We start from the raw sequence: 6,448 nt of genomic DNA, 5'->3' as shown, positions 1-6,448 counted from the left end.
ACAGTACAAGTATGTATCCCTCATTTCACATATCAACGATTTGTTTTGAATTCAACATCATATGCCACAATTACACAATATTGCACTTAATGAATAAGTTAGAAAAGGCCCATAGACATTTCTAAATTATTCATTTAATCTCTAATGAAAGTTATCTCCCTTCTTTGATACATCTTGGTTTTTCGTTGGTGTTTCTTTTAGGTTTTTTTTGTGTTTCTCAATTACAATAGATGAACATCAAATAAATATACTACATTCCATTACTTGAGCCATATAATCTGTATCCTTTATTTTCTAACGTAGCCATGCCACACAGATCCTTTATTTTCTAACGTAGCCATGCCACACAGATCCTTTATTTTCTAACGTAGCCATGCCACACAGATCCTTTATTTTCTAACGTAGCCATGCCACACAGATCCTTTATTTTCTAACGTAGCCACACAGATCCTTTATTTTCTAACGTAGCCATGCCACACAGATCCTTTATTTTCTAACGTAGCCATGCCACACAGATCCTTTATTTTCTAACGTAGCCATGCCACACAGATCCTTTATTTTCTAACGTAGCCATGCCACACAGATCCTTTATTTTCTAACGCAGCCATGCCACACAGATCCTTTATTTTCTAACGTAGCCATGCCACACAGATCCTTTATTTTCTAACGTAGCCAGCCACACAGATCCTTTAATTTCTAACGTAGCCATGCCACACAGATCCTTTATTTTCTAACGTAGCCATGCCACACAGATCCTTTATTTTCTAACGTAGCCATGCCACACAGATCCTTTATTTTCTAACGTAGCCATGCCACACAGATCCTTTATTTTCTAACGTAGCCATGCCACACAGATCATTTTCAACAGATCCTTTATTTTCTAACGTAGCCATGCCACACAGATCCTTTATTTTCTAACGTAGCCATGCCACACAGATCCTTTATTTTCTAACGTAGCCATGCCACACAGATCCTTTATTTTCTAACGTAGCCATGCCACACAGATCCTTTATTTTCTAACGTAGCCATGCCACACAGATCCTTTTTTTTCTAACGTAGCCATGCCACACAGATCCTTTATTTTCTAATGTAGCCATGCCACACAGATGAGTATCTGTATCTGTCTCAGGTGACCAATAGTTTTTACCTGGTAATTGAATTTTTAAAGTTTAATTGAAGCTCGGATTGGTTGGATTTTTGAGTGACTGTCGTATGGAGACCTCATTACCATTAGATTATATGTATTGTGTATAGACTACATTGTGAACATGTGTTGGACGATTCCTGTAAAAAAGGATTGGGTAGGTGTGGCTTATATATAGCATTAAATGTAGTCCGTCACTCAGCTGATGGAGTGTGCTATGGTATAAATATGGTTGGTCACTAAGCTGATGGAGGGAAGTTCTAGTATAAATATGGTCCGTCACTCAGCTGATGGAGTATGTTGTGGTATAAATATTGTTGGTCACTCAGCTGATGGAGTGTGCTATGGTATAAATATGGTTGGTCACTAAGCTGATGGAGGGAAGTTCTAGTATAAATATGGTCCGTCACTCAGCTGATGGAGTATGTTGTGGTATAAATATTGTTGGTCACTCAGCTGATGGAGTGTGCTCTGGTATAAATATGGTCGTCACTCAGCTGATGGAGTCAACTTCTGGAGTAAACTCTGGTATAAATATGGACCGTCACTCAGCTGATGGAGTATGTTGTGGTATAAATATTGTTGGTCACTCAGCTGATGGAGTGTGCTATGGTATAAATATGGTTGGTCACTAAGCTGATGGAGGGAAGTTCTAGTATAAATATGGTCGTCACTCAGCTGATGGAGTCAACTCAGCTGATGGAGTAAACTCTGGTATAAATATGGTCGTCACTCAGTTAATGGAGTACGCTCTGGTATAAATACGGTCGTCATTCAGCTGATGGAGTATGCTCTGCTATAAATCTGGTCCGTCACTCAGCTGATGGAGTAAACTCTGGTATAAATATGGTCATCACTCAGCTGATGGAGTCAACTCAGCTGATGGAGTAAACTCTGGTATAAATATGGTCGTCACTCAGTTAATGGAGTACGCTCTGGTATAAATACGGTCGTCATTCAGCTGATGGAGTATGCTCTGCTATAAATCTGGTCCGTCACTCAGCTGATGGAGTAAACTCTGGTATAAATATGGACTGTCACTCAGCTGATGGAGTGTGCTATGGTATAAATATGGACCGTCACTCAGCTGATGGAGTGTGCTCTGGTATAAATCTGGTGTATTAGGCCAGTGACTGGTATAAGTGTTGTTGAGACGCTCAATTGACAGGAAATTGCTCTAATCCATTTTCTTTTTCATGTCTGAACTCATTTATGCATGTAAATAGCAAGATCACATTGTATTGATAACAGAATTTATACTGTAAAATTATATATTTACATGAGGCTCAAGTTTTATAGTTTTCCAAAAATATTCTGTTTTGTTGGCACTTGATTTCGTTGATAAATCTTGTTCACAAAATCCACAAGCATTGTAATCCAAGTCAACTGTCATCTATATATCAAATTTGTGGAGTCAGAGTTCCCACAAAATCAGAGAAAATCAACTCTCCTCAAATACATTTGTATGTTAAGTATGTGTTATTGTTTCTTAAAAAATGAAGAGGATGACACTTGAATAGAATGAAATATTTCAGTGTAAAATAATACTGACAAATACTGTATACTGTTAATTATTTAAGATGGAAGAGTGGATCACTCAAACCATAGACACCACTATTTTTAATGGAAGGGTTAAATCAAGCAGTTTGGAAAACAAAGACTTTTTGCATCTAAAATTTAAACGGGATGCTGTACACAAGGAAATTAGATCTAATGATACAGACTTGTAATAACCTGTGACCTTGACATTGGATCAGTAGAAAAATGCCTAGAAAAGTGTATTGTGCAGTAAATTTATCATGTGACATTTGAAAAAAAAATTATCTTTCTTGAAATATCCCTCAACATTACTCTTGGTCCCACAAACATAATTTTATATCATTTCTTAGTTTGTTTGCTGGATTTAAATAGCCCCTGCAACAGCCAAGGTGATTCTGAGGCGAAGTTTTCATGTAGTAGATGGTGACTACCTCATAAACCAACATATAAGAGGCCTGTCTCATGTCATCAAGAGTACCCAGGACACAACAAGAGACCTGTCTCATGTCATCAAGAGTACCCAGGACACAACAAGAGACCTGTCTCATGTCATCAAGAGTACCCAGGACACAACAAGAGACCTGTCTGTCATCAGGAGTACCCAGGACACAACAAGAGGCCTGTCTCATGTCATCAAGAGTACCCAGGACACAACAAGAGACCTGTCTCATGTCATCAAGAGTACCCAGGACACAACAAGAGACCTGTCTCATGTCATCAGGAGTACCCAGGACACAACAAGAGGCCTGTCTCGTGCCATCATGAGTACCCAGGACACAACAAGAGGCCTGTCTCGTGCCATCAAGAGTACCCGGACACAACAAGAGACCTGTCTCATGCCATCAAGAGTACACACGACACAACAAGAGGCCTGTCTCATGCCATCAAGAGTACCCAGGACACAACAAGAGACCTGTCTCATGTCATCAAGAGTACGCAGACACAACAAGAGACCTGTCTCATGTCATCAAGAGTACCCGGACACAACAAGAGACCTGTCTCATGCCATCAAGAGTACCCGGACACAACAAGAGACCTGTCTCATGTCATCAAGAGTACACAGGACACAACAAGAGACCTGTCTCATGTCATCAAGAGTACCCGGACACAACAAGAGACCTGTCTCATGCCATCAAGAGTACACATGACACAACAAGAGGCCTGTCTCGTGCCATCAAGAGTACCCAGGACACAACCAAAACTGCAAAAATTGGTCCATTTCTCAGCTTTCTGAAGAAACACAAGCTGTAATGGAAGGACAAGATAGAAAGTGTTTATCAAAAACATGGTTGAATAATTTTGATAAATGTCCATCTTCTGTTAAATGTGATTCATTTTCTTCAGTCAAGTGATAATTCGGTACTACATGTAAAAATAAACAAAGGGCCATAACTCTGTGTATAATTAGACATATTACATTTGTTCAATAGGTTTACAAATATTTTTTTTTTCGCACATGAATGACTTAAGGATAAAAAAAAGAAACACAAAACACAGAAATTAAAGTTTATACATGAAATGTTTATTGCACACATTCAGCTCAACACAATGACGACAATTCTGGCTTGTAAATCTGCTACAGGATAATGATATCAGTTGCATACTTTGTCACTTATTTACCAAAAAATGTTCAAATGTTTTATGATAAAACGAGATATATACAAGCGAACAGAATAAATATTACTAGTTTATATAATACAACCAAGTTTATTTCAATGCCTGATAATGACAGTGTGGTACATTTATATCTATAATGATCACACAAAGATAATTGCTAGTAATGAATAAAAAGACATGATGTGGGTAAAGGATTGTTCAGATGAGGTGTGAAAAGCTCTGAGAACATCTCTGTATAAATGCTATGAGTGTCTGACTGTAATCCTTGAATTCTATCACAAATGTATAATTTTTGTATGAAAAGAAAAAAAAATGAAATGTGATAGTTAATCAAAATTTTTTATCAACATTTGTTCAACTAAAAATTATGATAAAATGAATTTCAACTGCCATGTTATTGAATTATTTTTGTTTTAACTATTCTGCACAAAACATAGAAACATCTAACCGTTTTAAAAGTAAAAAACTATTTAAAATGAAAGATACAGCAATGCTAAAATTGTGGAGAAAACATATATATATGTATATACATGTATAAACTTTCAATACATTTTGTAGGAAAGCTTACAGGTTGTGGTACATTGAGCTAATATTGAAATCCAGTCTTCTAAATCTTATGGTGATTCTTGTTTTTCTATTTAGTGTATGGTGATTTTTTTTACAGATTTTATATGTGTAAGTTTTAATATAAATAACAAATACTGATGTTTCTTGAATTATATATCCCTTGTTACCTAGGCCAAGCCTATAAATATTAAAAACTACTTAAGTTATCTCCAAAATGCTTCCAAACTCCTTCCTCCTTTACTTTCATTCATTCTTTCATTCATCTTCATAAAATGTTGAAAACTGTTTCAAATTACTGACCTCTCAGTAGAAATACTATTGTGTATTTGACAGTGTTTTAGATCTGACTTTTAGACATTTTACACACAAAAGGTTCCTCTGGTACACTCTCAACAACAATAACCTCAAAGTGGGCTAGAGAAGTGAAATACTACTTCTCATGTGTCAAATTCTGTCAGATAACAATTAAACAATAATATCAATATTAATGAAATATCATTATCATTAAACCACAATACAATCTTACATAATTAGATTCAATGTGTTCAGATCTGATTTCAATCAATCTCTTGTGTTTTTGTTAATATTTCAGTAAATCTTGGTGTTGTTGTTAAAATTTCAGTAAATCTTGGTGTTTTTGTTCATACTTCAGTAAATCTTGGTGTTGTTGTTAACATTTCAGTAAATCTTGGTGTTGTTGTTAACATTTCAATAAATCTTGGTGTTGTTGTTAACATTTCAGTAAATCTTGTGTGTATTTGTTAACATTTCAGTAAATCTTGGTGTTGTTGTTAACATTTCAGTAAATCTTGGTGTTGTTGTTAACATTTCAGTAAATCTTGTGTGTATTTGTTAACATTTCAGTAAATCTTGGTGTTGTTGTTAACATTTCAGTAAATCTTGGTGTTTTTGTTAACATTTCAGTAAATCTTGGTGTTGTTGTTAACATTTCAGTAAATCTTGGTGTTTTTGTTAACATTTCAGTAAATCTTGGTGTTGTTAACATTTCAATAAATCTTGGTGTTGTTGTTAACATTTCAATAAATCTTGGTGTTTTTGTTAACATTTCAATAAATCTTGGTGTTTTTGTTAACATTTCAGTAAATCTTGGTGTTGTTGTTAACATTTCAGTAAATCTTGGTGTTGTTGTTAACATTTCAGTAAATCTTGGTGTTGTTGTTAACATTTCAGTAAATCTTGGTGTTGTTGTTAACATTTCAGTAAATCTTGGTGTTGTTGTTAACATTTCAGTAAATCTTGGTGTTTTTGTTAACATTTCAGTAAATCTTGGTGTTGTTGTTAACATTTCAGTAAATCTTGGTGTTGTTGTTAACATTTCAATAAATCTTGGTGTTGTTGTTAATATTTCAATAAATCTTGGTGTTTTTGTTAACATTTCAATAAATCTTGGTGTTGTTGTTAATATTTCAGTAAATCTTGGTGTTGTTGTTAACATTTCAATAAATCTTGGTGTTTTTGTTAACATTTCAGTAAATCTTGGTGTTGTTGTTAACATTTCAGTAAATCTTGGTGTTGTTGTTAACATTTCAATAAATCTTGGTGTTGTTGTTAACATTTCAG

The sequence above is a fragment of the Ylistrum balloti genome, unplaced genomic scaffold, assembly GCF_031769215.1.
Source record: "Ylistrum balloti isolate Yb309-2 unplaced genomic scaffold, AGI_CSIRO_Ybal_v1 Utg370146, whole genome shotgun sequence".
In the NCBI taxonomy this organism is placed as follows: domain Eukaryota; kingdom Metazoa; phylum Mollusca; class Bivalvia; order Pectinida; family Pectinidae; genus Ylistrum; species Ylistrum balloti.
The sequence above is the reverse complement of the archived record's forward strand: the minus strand, read 5'-3'. Positions refer to the sequence as shown.